The sequence below is a fragment of the Papio anubis genome, chromosome 6 (assembly GCF_008728515.1).
Source record: "Papio anubis isolate 15944 chromosome 6, Panubis1.0, whole genome shotgun sequence".
Lineage (NCBI taxonomy): Eukaryota > Metazoa > Chordata > Mammalia > Primates > Cercopithecidae > Papio > Papio anubis.
This window is the reverse complement of record NC_044981.1, coordinates 40,752,658-40,766,440: the sequence shown is the minus strand read 5'-3', so window position 1 is coordinate 40,766,440 and position 13,783 is coordinate 40,752,658. Positions and strand designations below refer to the sequence as shown.

The following is a 13,783-nucleotide window of genomic DNA, read 5'->3' as shown; positions in this document are numbered from 1 at the left end:
CTTACTGTTCCCATGCTGAAGCCAGATGTCCTGACTGTGCTCTTTGGGTCACTCCTGCAGGCCCTGGCTGTGGAGGATGCTGAAGGAAGAAGACGCAGAAGCAGGACAACCCTGAAAGATTCAGCCTTTTCATCCTCAAACAGGTAGCTTCTTGGGTATTGTTGGTGTTGGAACATTTTACAGCAAAGCAGTCGTAAGACCATTTCTTGGACCCACATATTGTGGAGAACGGCCCAGGAAGCGGAGGAGGGCTGCTCTGGGCCTGGACATCCATTGATTTCTAGAAAATTTTCTTTGGGAAATGGTCAGGGATTGTGGATTCACATAATGGTTTTTGGCAGCTTCTGGAATGGGGTGGAGGGCATCTTGTTTCTCTTGATTTCGCAGAGTTGTAAATAGTTGAGGATCCAATGGACGTCCACGGATGGTAGTTCTAGAAGTGTTTAGAAGGACTTAAAAATGCCTGGGATGCATCTCTGGAGAGTGGTGGTGTAGAAGGCTGCTGTGGGAAGCTCCACAGAGAATGCCAGAGGCGGATTCCTGGACTCAGGAGCCTTAGCTGGCCCTGGGGCATTCCTCGTGTTTTTATCAGCTCTGGCCTTGAGATCCCTTCCATTCTCAGTTTGTCCCTCCATAAAATGGGCATACAGCTATGATTCCTCTGCCGGGCCTCCCACAAGCTGTTTCAAGGGTCAGTAGTTTGTGCATAAATAGAATGTTAAGCTTTTATTTCAGGTGTAAACCCTGATCCAGCAGGAGATGGCTCCGTCCTCCACACATTCTTGGTGACAGTGGGGAAGGGGGTGGTGGTATCTGATTTGATTATTTCAGTGTGTGTGGTTTTGTTTTCTTGGCATGTGCCAAACTTTCCATTCCTCCTATGTGAGGCTCAGAGTTGATTGCTTCGGTTTCTTTTTTATTGTGCCTAATTCTGATTTAATTTTAAAGCCATTGTATCTCAGGGTTCCAGTCGGAAACATGTGGCTCGTGCAAATGGGGTAATTGAAGAGCCTGTACTGAAGGGACTATTTATAAGGATGCAGGCAGAGTTAAGAGAAGCCAACAAGGGATGCTGAAGCACCCAGGGTCAGCAGTGTCAGGGAGCTGTTACTGTGCCTAGGCCTGGAAGGAAGAGGGAGGGATTGGCTGTCAGGATGGGAAACAGGAGCTAGAGAGGTGTCCCTGGTAGAGGAATGTAATCAACCTACAGCAGCATGGCCAGGAAAGAGCCAAGAAAATAAATATCCTCATTGAACCCCTGAGATCTCCCGTCTCCTGATGCTGGTGCCTCCCATTAGGTAGCCTCAGTCAGAACCAGAAGGCAAGGGAACTGGGTGGGTGCTGTCCACGGAGGGCAGAGCTGTGTGGAGGGGGATGGAGGGTGGATCTGCGGAGCAAATGGGAACAGTCTCACAGAGTCAAGAGTTGAAGGTCACTTGGATTACAAGGATGTTTCTACTTTAGACCAAAAGAAGCTTTTGTGTATGTTTGAGTGAAACTTTGCATTGTGAGGTCAGCACAATGAACTGATTAATCAGCTCATGTACCTGCCATGTGCAGGGATAGGGTGGACTGCAGGGTGGGCGTGAACCAGCAGCTCAGCAGTATCCTAAACCATCCAAGGTTTTTTTTTTTTTTTTTTTTTAAATCTCGCTGCTCCTTCCTCCCTGGGTCAGTTCATCCTCAGGCTGGCTTCTGCACCAAACTGGCTTCTGCACCAGGCTGTGGGGAGACTGGGGGTGTGTAGAGTTCTGGACACTGTCAGGGGAGGAGGAAAATAGATCTTGGGAGCCACAGCTGACATCCATCATACTGTACCACCGGTAGAAGTAGAATAATAACCTTACTAACTTGGACCAGTCATTGGGGATAATAGTGAGAGGACACTCAACCTTAACTACTAAAAGTTTGAATCTTCCAGTGTTTTAATGTGGTATAGTGTCAAGCAGAACCTTCCCAAACACATCCTGTTAGAAGCAGGTAGCATCTGTTCTTCAGTGTGTCTTAAAACGTAGGACCGTCTAGCAGGCTAAATATACCTTCTGAAATCCCGTTTAATTTCTCATTTGCTTATTCAACCTTTTAATAGCCAGAGTAAACACTGAACTCAAATTCTGGGTTGGTGAAGATTAAATTACAGTAATGAGGTTCCTCATTTATAACCTCATCTATAAAATGGAAATAAGAATAGCACCTATTTTATAGGTTTGCTGTAAGGATTAACTGAGGTGATCCGTCCGAGTCAAGCGCTTAGCCCAGCGGCTAGCCCAATAAATGTTACCTTTATTAGTGTCATATATTGCCAAATATTGTCACCTTTATGTTTTTATGTACATGTTTAATCTAGAAAATTAACTCTCTTCACAACAAATATATTATCTGCTGCTGATTAGTTCTGTTAGAGAGAAGATAAATAAAGGTATTAAAATATTTAGTGTTTGTGGATTCTTTTTTTTACTGAAGTGTTTTTTTTGTTTGTTTGTTTGTTTGTTTTCTGTTAGAATTCATTTTGGGGGAAGCCTAAATAGAAGTTTAAGGAGCATACAATTAAAAATAGATATAACCTCTAGAATATAGAGATTTTAAAATTTTATGGCAATATGTTCTTATATTCTTAGTTGAAAAATCTCTTAAATAGTTGATGGCCTGTCATGACCTGTGCCAGCTGATTTTTTTTTTTTTTTTTTTTTTTTTTGAGACGGAGTCTTGCTGTGTCGCCAGACTGAAGTGCTGAGGCACCAACTTGGCTCACTGCAATCTCCGCCTCCCAGGTTTAAGCGATTCTCCTGCCTCAGCCTCCCGAGTAGCTGGGACTACAGGCACACGCCACCATGCCCGGCTAATTTTTGTATTTTTAGTAGAGACGGAGTTTCACCATGTTGGCCAGGATGGTCTCAATCTCCTGACCTCATAATTCACTTACCTTGGTGTCCCAAAGTGCTGGCATTACAGATGTGAGCCACTGAGCCTGGCGATTTTTTTCCTTATTCTCAGTTTGGAGGCTCTGGAGGGATGAGTGACCCCCTTGCCTTTGGTTTCCTGAACCAGCTGTCCTGGGAGGATGGATGGATTTTCGGATCACTGGGATTGAGTGAGATGCCGCAGTACTGAGAAGCTAGTCTTGGGCATACACTTTAGTAGAATTTCAGCTGATGATATGGTGAATCATTCCCGAAAGCCTCTGGTGCCACAGGGCTGACCTCTCAGAATCCCAGGAGGGTCAAGCATCTTGATTTGGGTTTCCCAGATTAATGGTGGGGAGAGCACAGGTTGGCACAGGGCCTCCAAAAGCTTTACCACCTGTTTCAGAACCAGGAGGAGGAGGCTTTGACGATGGAGGGCTGAGCATGTAGGGTGCAGCAGGAGAACAGTGTTCCAGAATGACCAGGAGCTTTGAAGACTACATTCTTCATCCCCACTCCCCTGAGTGTTGACTAAAGTTAGACTTCCGTTTTCTGTAGGTTGTTAGTTGCACTTGGGGCTTGCCACCATTTTGATACCTAGATGAGCACTGATTGACTCCAAATTCCTTGGCTCAGAGAGTGCTGTAAACTAGTGGTTCTCAAATGAAGATTGCCTGGACCAAGAAAACACTAGGAGAGAGAGAGAGAGAGAAAAAAAAAAAAAAAAAGCTTTAGGGCATTGGCCTAGGACTCCCAGTCTTTTTTATTTTGCCAAGTTAGGACATTTTAAAAACTCTTAACACTCATCACCAAGCTTTTATGAAAAAACCATCTTAATGCCAAAGTAGTAGGAAAAGATAATATAAGAACAAAACAAAAATCTTTAAATTGAAAACGCTCAGCTTTAGGAATAATTTACTACATTGTTCTTATTTTTCTGACATCACCTGTGAAAAGCACACCAAGGGAGCGTGGGCACTGCCCTGCATTTGCCCTCCAGGTGTTGGGCGCTCACCCGGTGATGTGGAGTTAGCTCCTGAATGCGCAACTGTAGGGAAATACACCCTACTTTTTGAAGCCTCACTTGGAGCCTAAGAGTTCTCTAGAGTCATATCTTGATTGGATTTATAAGTTAAAGTTGGGAGAAAATCCATTTTAATACAAGTTTTGATAAATCCAATTTATTTTATAAAGAAGGAACTGTTTACCCTCCAGTCATTAACTTAGAATTGTTAGTTTAATTTTCCACCAGCAGGGAGAAAATCTTGCAATACCTAAGTAGTTCAAATTAGAAAGTGTGTCAACAGTTTTTCCTTTTCCACCATTTAACCCTAAAATTGATAAATGTCTTCAATTTGATCTGGCTTTCAGTTGTATGGTATGCCTCTGCAGGTGGGAAAGGGTGTGTGCGCCACCCCCCCCCCCCCCCCCACAAATATGCAGAAAGCTTGGTTTGATCCCTGGAGCTCCAGAAAGGAAGGGATGCTTGTGAGAAATGTTGCTGGTAAGTGCTAGTATTAATACTTATAGCAGTCACTTGCTGGTGTTAGTACTTGTAGCAAAAGTTGCATCTCAGAAGTGCCAAAATAGTGTGACTTTTTAAGACGCCTTTTGGAGTCATTAAAAATCCCCAAACATACACCCAACCACCCCTGCCATCCAGAAGCTTAACTAAACATTACTCATTCTGCTTTCATTACACGTCTGCCTGGCTTTGCCACAAACACACTTTGCCTTCCAGCCAGGATTAAGCTTCTGTGTTAGGCCATGACTGGTGTGAAAGCAACTCCTCTATCCTTGTTGACCGGGACAGAAAGACTGTTTGCTCGCCCGTGTGAAATTATGAATGGAATCATGAAATCCTGGAGCCAAAGCAAGTTTGTTGCCTTCCTGCAGGACTGTCCTAACACTCATCACCTTGACTGGCAAAAGGTGTCCTAATTCTAACATTTCATGGGTCTCCTGTAAACAAGGACGTGATCTCAGATGTGTCTTTCTCAATAAAAAGAAGACTATTCTGTGGCACTCTAACACCTACAGTTATTGCCTGTTAACCGCATTCCTGGGCAAAGCATTACCATTTGAGTCCTTCTAGTATCCTCATCTGTGCTCATATGCTTTTATGGCACAGTTCTTGCACGTTCTAGCAAACACTGGATTTTTTTTTTTTTTTTTTTTTTGAGACAGAGTCTTACTTTGTCACCCAGGCTGGAGTGCAGTGGCACAGTCTTGGCTCACTCCAACGTCTTCCTCCTGGGATCAAGCAATTCTCCTGCCTCAGCCTCCTGAGTAGCTGGGATTACAGGCACACACCACCAAGCCTGGCTAATTTTTGTATTTTTAGTAGAAACGGGGTTTCACTATGTTGGTCAGGCTGGTCTGGAACTCCTGACCTCGTGATCCACCCGCCTTGGCCTCCCAAAGTGCTGGGATTACAGGCGTGAGCCACTGCACCCGGCTGACATTGGATCTTAATTTGTTCAGACCCCTTACCACTGGTTTCACTTAAGGCATATCTTACTCCACGGCAGATGACATTGTACTTTTTGACAGACATTACCACAACATTTTTGTCTTAGCTCAGGCTGCCATAACAAAATACCATAAAGTGGGTTGCTTAAACAATAGAAATTTATGGGCCGGGCGCAGTGGCTCACACCTGTAATCCCAGCACTTTGGGAGGCTGAGGTGAGTGGATCATGAGGTCAGGAGTTTGAGACCAGCCTGGCCAACATGGCAAAACCATGTCTCTAAAAATACAGAAAAATTAGCCAGGTGTGGTGGCGGGCACCTGTAATCCCATCTATTCGGGGGGCTGAGGCAGGAGAATCATTGAACCCGGCAGGCGAAGGTTGCAGTAAGCCAAGCTTGTGCCACTGCACTCCAGCCTGGGTGACAAAAGAGCAAGACTCCATCTCAAAAAAAAAAAAAAAGAAATTTTCACAGCTCTGGAGGCTGGGAAGCCCAAGATCAAGGTGCTCAGCAAGGTAAGTTTTATTCTGAAGCCTCGTCTCTTGGCTTGTGAGTGAGAGCCATCTTGCTGTGTGCTCACCTGATCTCTTCCTTGTGCACCCAGAGACAGGAATCTCCTCTTCCTCTTCTTATAAAATCACCCATCCCATCGTGAGAGCTTCACTCTCATCACCTTACCTAAACTTAATTATCTCTCAAAGACCTCATCTCCGAATGGCATCCCATTGGGGTTTAGGGCTTCAACATAGGAGTTTGGGGGAAGATAAACATTCAGTCCAAAACAACTCTGAGCCTTTATTTGTGGTGCCTGTGAAGTGCTTGTAGGGTCACTGGCCCAGGGGCCCTGCAGTACAGAAAGCCTTAGAGTGACAAGTGTTCATTGCAGTGGAAGAGGGGAAGCATCCTAGGCTGGAGATGACACAATAAAATGGGAAGTTGGAAGACCTTTACCACAGAGCTGGAGGTGACCTGGGGTTAGACAGAGGTTCTCCTTGTCTCTCCAGGTCTTAGCTTTTCTAGTTCCGAATGTCAGTGGTCAAGTTGTGGTTGCCAAACTTGGTCAGCCTCAATGAAATTTGAATGGTTCAACACATCCAATATGCCATGATCACCTTCTATAACCTTCATGTGCCTCTTAAAAGGAGGCTCTTGGAACCAAAGCCTGGGAAAATGCGTTTTTTTCCCAACACTTTATCATCTTGGGCATTTACTCCCTTTTCTTGGAGGAAAGAACGGCCATAAATTATAATAGAGCTGTTCCATTTGAGATCAGTATCTTACATGTCATTCTAAATGTATACTAACATGGTAATGTCCACATGGACACACACACGCTCATACACCCCTGTGCCAGGTGGAATATTTTAAGATATAAAAAAGCCTTTGAAAATCCTTTTAAACTCTCAAGGAACAGATAATTCCTATGTTATATAAACTGTTCTGGGATTGAGAAAAAAGATGGAAAACTTCCAGATCCTTCTTTCAAGCAAGCATAGCCCTGATATCAAAACAGGCAAGTCCCCAAAGGGAGGATCTATACCAGTCTCACTTAGGAATGTAAAAGTTTTAGACAAAATTCTGGTGAGTAGATTTCAACAATAGAGAATATGAATGTTACCAAATAGATTATATTCCTGGAATGCAAGAATGGCTTCATATACATATATTTCCCTATGGTTCACATAAGTTGTTTAAATAAAAATATGTAATAACCTCATTAATTCCAAAAGTGTATTCAATCAGTTTTTAAGTTTTTACATACCACTTTAAGAGTGATATATAAAGTGACCAATCTTTAACATTATAAGAAAGATCAGGTTCATGCAGCCCACTGCCACTGTACTTACTGGTGAAACACTAAAGGCATCACTGGTTACCTCTTCAAGTTTTAGTCAATGCAGAGAGTCATAAAATAGTAACTTGGAGAATAAATATTATAAAGAAAAATGATAACATTATTAACTACAGATTGCCTAGTTGTAGATGAAGAAGACTTAAAGAGTTTAACTAAAACCCTATTTCTAGATGATGAACTTGAAATTAAGGATTTGGATTCTTCTGAAATTAGTTCATGAGTCTAATGCCATTCCTCTGAAAGTCCCATCAGGATGTTTTAAATTTCACAAGATGTTTCTATGTCTGCTTGGAAAAATAAATAGATAAGAACATCGGGGGAATTCTGAAAGTGGTTTTGGGGGAAGGGAGTCAGATCTATTGGATATTAAAATATATAGCACTACCAGGTATTAAGATGCAATATAAAGCCTTTGTAATTAAAATACTATGGTGCTGTCATAAAAGGATGAAGTAGATTAGTGAACTAGGATAGTTCAGAAATAGACCCTTGCATAAATAATTTAATAAATCATAAAGCAGTCATCACAAATCAGTGGGGAAGGGAAAATTATTCAATAAATAATTCTGATGCCTCATTAGCAATTTGGGAAAAATCATTTTGGCTTCACCAAAATGAATTACAGATGGATTAAACGATTAAAGTGCAAAATGTAGAGGCATAGGAAATCTGTAGCATTGAATATTGCTTAGAAACAAAGGCAAGCATTCAAAAAGGAAAAGAATAGTCAATCAAACTACAGGAAAATGAAGCGTTTATGTAAAAAAAAAACACAGGGAAACAGATTGGGGAAAGACTGGCAATAATACGACAGCATTAATCTTTATACTGTGAAGTGCTCAAATTAAAAAGAAAAGTACTAAACCTTGTTAGAACACTTGAATAGATAACTAAATACAACACTAAACAAATATATAGAAAATGTACAAATTCAGTAGTAATAAGAAATATGCCCTCTCATGGCTTTGCAGGCTGCATCTGGACCCTTCCCCCAAGCACTGACACAAGCACCCTCCAAGGCAGCTGGATCCAAACCCAGATCCCATCCATGCCTCACAAAGGGCCTCTGGCCACATTCCAGCTCTTACACCAAGACCCCTGAAGATCTTCATCCAAGCTGGTGATAGGTACATATATTCTAGCTACTTTTGTATACATTTGAAATTTTTCACAATAAAACATAAAAAAATTAAAGTAATACATGTCCATTGTTGAAAGCTTATAAAATATAGCAAATATGTAATTCCACAACTACCATCACCATTTTGATTGAAATCCTCCCATAATCTTTTCTTATGCATTTATAACGTGTTTATACATATATGTATATACACACACTTTTTTTAAACAATAAAGAAATCATACTACTTGAATTGCTTTATATCCTGCTTTTTTACCTTATGAGCGTTTTTATGCTTTGTTCATTCAGATATTCAGCATAATTTTAATGGCTATAAATTGTTTCAATACATGAATACACATACACACATGTATCATAATGTATTTAACCAGCTCCTTACAGATAGAGTGAGTTTGTTTGTTTGTTTTTTGAGGTGGAGTTTCGCTCTTGTTGCCTAGGCTGGAGTGCAATGGCGTGACCTTGGCTCACTGGAACCTCCACCTCCCGGGTTCAAGCGATTCTCCTGCCTCAACCTCTTAAGTAGCTGGGATTACAGGCACCCGCCACCACGCCTGGCTAATTTTTTGTATTTTTACTAGAGACAGGTTTCACCATGTTAGCCAGGCTGGTCTCAAACTCCTGACCTTAGATGATCCACCCTCCTTGGCCTTAGTGCTGGGATTACAGGAGTGAGCCACCACACCCGGCCCTGAGTTTTGTTTTGTTTTTTTCATCTTCCTATTCAAACAACTCTGATGCATAGTTTGCATATTGTTTAATTATTTCTTTCAACAAATATCTAGAAAGTCAAACGGGTTGTGGTTGTTTTTTGTTTGCGTTTTTTGAAAGGGAGTCTCACTCTGTCGCCCAGGCTGAGGTACAATGGTGTGATCACAGCTCACTGCAGCCTCGAACTCCTGGGCTCAAGCCCAGCCTCCTGATTAGCTAGGACTACAAAGTGAGGAGTTTACAGGTGTGAGTCACTGCACCCGGCCTGGGAAAGCTAAGGCATTTTTTTCCTGTTGTCATACCAAATTACTGATTGAAATTATGATACAATTTTCAACTCCTTTTTTCAGTGTATATGATTACCCATTTCATGATAATCTTAGCAATGTTGGATCCTGTATTCATAATATTTTAAATGTATAAATCTGATAAAGAGATAAAGACTATCTCATTTTCATTTGCATGTATTTGATTATTAGTGAGTTTGAAAATCTTTTTATATGTGTATGTCATTTACATTTCATATTTTGTAACTAAGTGGTTATGTCTTTTCCCCCAGTTATTATATTTAACTCTCACTTAACTGGCTCACAAGGGCTCTTTACATATTAAAGGATTCTAACCTTGGTTCATTTTTGGACAATTCATTTGTCCAGAATTGTTTAAGTAGATCTTGCTAAAAGGTCGTATGTCTAGATTTTTTCCCCTTTGAGCTCTTGTAATTTTCTACTTTTTTTTTTTTTTTTTTTTTTTTGAGACGGAGCCTCGCTCTGGCTCCCAGGCTGGAGAGCAGTGGCGTGATCTCAGCTCACTGCAAGCTCCGCCTCCCAGGTTCCCGCCATTTTCCTGCCTCAGCCTCCCGAGCCCCTGGGACTACGGGTGCCTGCCACCGAGCCTGGCTAATTTTTTTGTATTTTTTTAGTAGAGATGGGGTTTCACCGTGTTAGCCAGGATGATATCGATCTCCTGACCTCGTGATCCACCAGCCTTGGCCGCCCAAAGTGCTGGGATTACAAGCGTGAGCCACCGCGCCCGGCCATAATTTTCTACATTTTAATGTTTGTAACCACGTTCACTATTTTAATATTTCACCATATAACACTGCTACCTAAAGTCTGCTTTTTTATTTCAGTAACTTTTTGGTTATCAAATAAGACATGTTTGTGGTCAAATCAAATAAATTTTAAAAATATACCTATAATTTGACTAACATACAGTGCATCAGATAAAATTTGGTAGATTTCCTTTTAGTAGTTTTTCTATGTGTGCATATTAAGGTAACACTAGCTGAAGAAACCATTAAAGCACCAAATTATGAGACTGGATGCAGTGACTCACGCCTGTAATCCGGGCACTTTGGGAGGTCGAGGCTAGAGGATGGCTTGAGCCCAAGAGTTCAAGACCAGCCTGGGCAACAGGGCAAAACCCTATCTCCATAAAAAATTAGCCAGGCACGGTTGTGTGCCTGTGGTCCCAGCTACCCAGGAGGCTGAGGTGGGAGGATCACCTGAGCCTGGGAGGTTGAGGCTGCAGGGAGCCGTGATCATGCCACTGTATTCCAGCCTGGGTGACAGAGTTGGGACCCTGTCTCAAAAACAACAACAACAACACCCACACCAAATTATGGCTTAACACAATAGAGTTTATTTCTCACTCAGTCCAACATGGGTGTTTCGGATTGGTGATCACTCCACCGGTGGAGCCCTCCCCTGAGCGATTCAGCAGCCCAGGCCCCTTCCATTGGTTGCTCTTCCATTCCCTAGGGTCTTGGGGTCCCCTGTGTCCATTTGGCAGATGGAGGAAGAGAGCACGGAGAAGGCACATCACTTTCCACCTCCCTCAGCCTAGAAGTGCTCAAATCACTTTCCATTCCATTGGTGGGAGTAGTTACATGGCACCACCTAGATACAGGGGGTGCTGGGGCATGTAGCCCCTGGCTGAGCAGCTGCTTCTCGCCGAAAATCCCACACTCTGGAAAGAGAAGCATAAATATTTGTTGGACATTTAGCTGAATCTGCCACAAGATACTATATTTATAATGCACATGATATATATAATGTATATGCTGTATGTTTTTCCTTCACAAAATAGAACCATCCTATTAATAGCTTTGAGTTTTAGCATAATTTTGTGAGCATTTCCCTGTGTCTTTAAATCTTTTTCAAAAACATGAGTTTTAAAGCCGACATAGCATTCCTTGTATTGATGTATCATTTATTTAACTATTTTTCTATTATGGTACCATTGGATTTTTCTAGATTTTTATTAGTATGAATATTGCTGCTATAAATGTCTTTGCACATAAATCTTGGAGTATTCCTCTGATTATTTCATCAGGGAATATTCTTGGGAGTGAACTCAGTATTAGGGCTAGTGATCCATATCACCAGATGGCCCTTCAGAAATGTGGACTAATTTACAGTCATCAGTAGCATCTGAGGATTTCTATTTCAGAGCATCCTTGACTATCGTGAACAGTATAGTTGTTTCAGTTTTTGCCAGTTTGATCGTTGAAAATAGTATCGTGTTGTTTCAGTTTGCAAACTTTGCTTACTAATGGATTTGAACATTTTTCATGAGGCCATCAGTAATCTGCGTGTGTGTGTGTGTGTGTGTGTGTGTGTGTGAGAGAGAGAGAGAGAGAGAGAGAGAGAGAGAGAGAGAGAATTGCCTCTTTGGGTCTTTTCTCATTTTTATTTTGCAGTGTTCCATCTTTTGAAAAATCATTTACAGGGGATTTTTATGCGGTGTGTGTATTCACTTGTCACATGTTGCAAGTGTTTTTATCTAGCTTCTTATTTTCATGTTTTTGCTTCATAACCTCATTTTCTTAAGTTAAACTCTGCAGTTGGAACCCCGATGTGTGGTGTTATACCCATTGAGTCTTGCCCAGTTAACAGTACTCCTGAGATTAAGAACATTTTAAAAAGCAAACCAGACTCTTTTTCCTGACCTGTCATAGGGTTTGAATGTCCTTAATGTGAATGTTTGTTATCTGAGAGTGAGGAGGTTTAAACTCGTCATCAAGAAAATGGACTTGACAGGAAGGATTTGGGGCACTGGTCTAAGTTATCCATGGGGATAGTGAGATCAGCTTCTCCATGCTCCTTCCCTTCCCTGGGAACTTCAGAGAGGCAGAGAGGCAGGCTGAGAGATGGCATCTGATGACTCCATGCTTTAACCAAGTGAGTAACAGTGGGGACTCAGGGTCCATCTGGCCATTTTTTGTGTTAGAGCTTATAAAGAACACACGTGTTAGAGCATCAGGGACACAAACTGTGGCACAGGGAAGTTAAATGTAGTTTTAGCTCTGTCACTAACTAACAGACTGTGACCCGGAGCAAGTCGCTTGTCTACTCTGGACCTCGTTTACTCATCTGCAAAACATGAGGGTTTGTTCTAGGTGGATGTGTTGGGTTAGTGAATTCCAGAGCTGTGTGGTGGGCTTCTCAGTGAGGCCTCTGTTGCATTCACTGGCTGCACTGACCTGTGTCAGGTGGTTGGTCAAGGAGCAGGGAGAAGTCTAGTCCCTTTGGTCTCCCAAATGATTTATGAAGGAAATCAATCTAGTATGTATCTGTTCCAGATAGAATGCGATCTAAATATGATAGTCCACTAATAAGATTAGATGAATCTAATACGATTTTCCTCTAAAACACAAATACTGTACCACTTTTAATTGTAGTAGCCAAATTAAATTACTCATCCCAAATTAGATTTTCAGCAAACTTAATTTGAACATGAGCTCAGTACTGCAGGCCCTGAGTAATTTTTTAAGATATAAAATAAATCAGTGGGATACTGGTATTGTTCCTCTGGGCTCTTCGGCGGTTACCATGAAAGGGAATAGGTAAACATCTGGAGAAAACAGGCAGAAATAGAGCTGAGATGGACACTAATTCTTTGGCTTACCATTGAAGGGTTTTACCCCCTCCATCACTGTGACCCTCCCTGGTCTTAGAAGACAGGAAGCAATAAAGGCAGACCCAGTAATCACTTTGGTTTTATTGCTTATGATTGTCTTTCTTCTTTTTGTTCCTTGAATGATCTTTTTCACCTCTTCACCCACTTCAGGACACCAGGTAGGAAATGGTTCACTGGGTAGCTTATGGAGCCACAGGTTTAGTGAGGAGTTAGAAGGTACCTGAAAACCAACCCAGACTGGTTCAAGCAAAAGAAGAAAATGTATTGGCCTATGTGGTTGAACAATCTAGGGGTAGATTCTAGCATCAGGTGAGGCTTTACCCAGGGCTCAGCTGAGATGCCCCGAAACCAGTTTTTCCAGTGGAAAAAAAACAAGACAGCTTCCTTGATGGGCTACCCAAAGGTCTGGAATTGAGTTTAGTTGCCCCTGACTGGGTTCCCTTGGCTCCTGTGCTCCCCTAAAACAGATACTGTCTGAGAGGATTGGACAAATTGAGAGATTCAGAAGACTCTTGGGAAAGTAGACAGGGTAGTTAGTGAAGCTGGGGAAGTAGGTCCCTCCAAACCCTCATGGTGCATTATACAGAGCCTTCGGCAGTTCCAAGCACTTAGGCTTACACTGTCTCATTTCAACTCTAAATGACCCTGAGAGATAGATAGGACATGTTCATGGATGCGGAAGTAAAGGTGGGATCAACTTACCCAAGACCTTGCAGTGGTGGAACTGGGACCAGACTCACTATCTCGTGAGTCTTCCATTTCTTTTCACTGTATCCTGCC

At 42.0% G+C, this 13,783-nt stretch overlaps 1 protein-coding gene across 19 annotated transcripts in view; it reads left to right on the top strand.

The window, feature by feature from the left end:
- Positions 1-13,783, top strand: part of TRERF1 (transcriptional regulating factor 1) — a 226,742-nt gene that overhangs the window by 91,607 nt on the left and 121,352 nt on the right. For 17 of the 19 annotated variants that reach the window (XM_021937266.2, XM_021937280.2, XM_021937279.2 and 14 more), the window contains one exon: positions 61-143. The gene's annotated coding sequence lies outside the window, so the exon portion shown is untranslated. Of the gene's footprint in view, positions 1-60; positions 144-8,201; positions 8,358-13,783 lie in introns of all 19 variants that reach the window. The other 2 variants (XM_021937268.2, XM_021937271.2) reach the window with 1 other exon arrangement.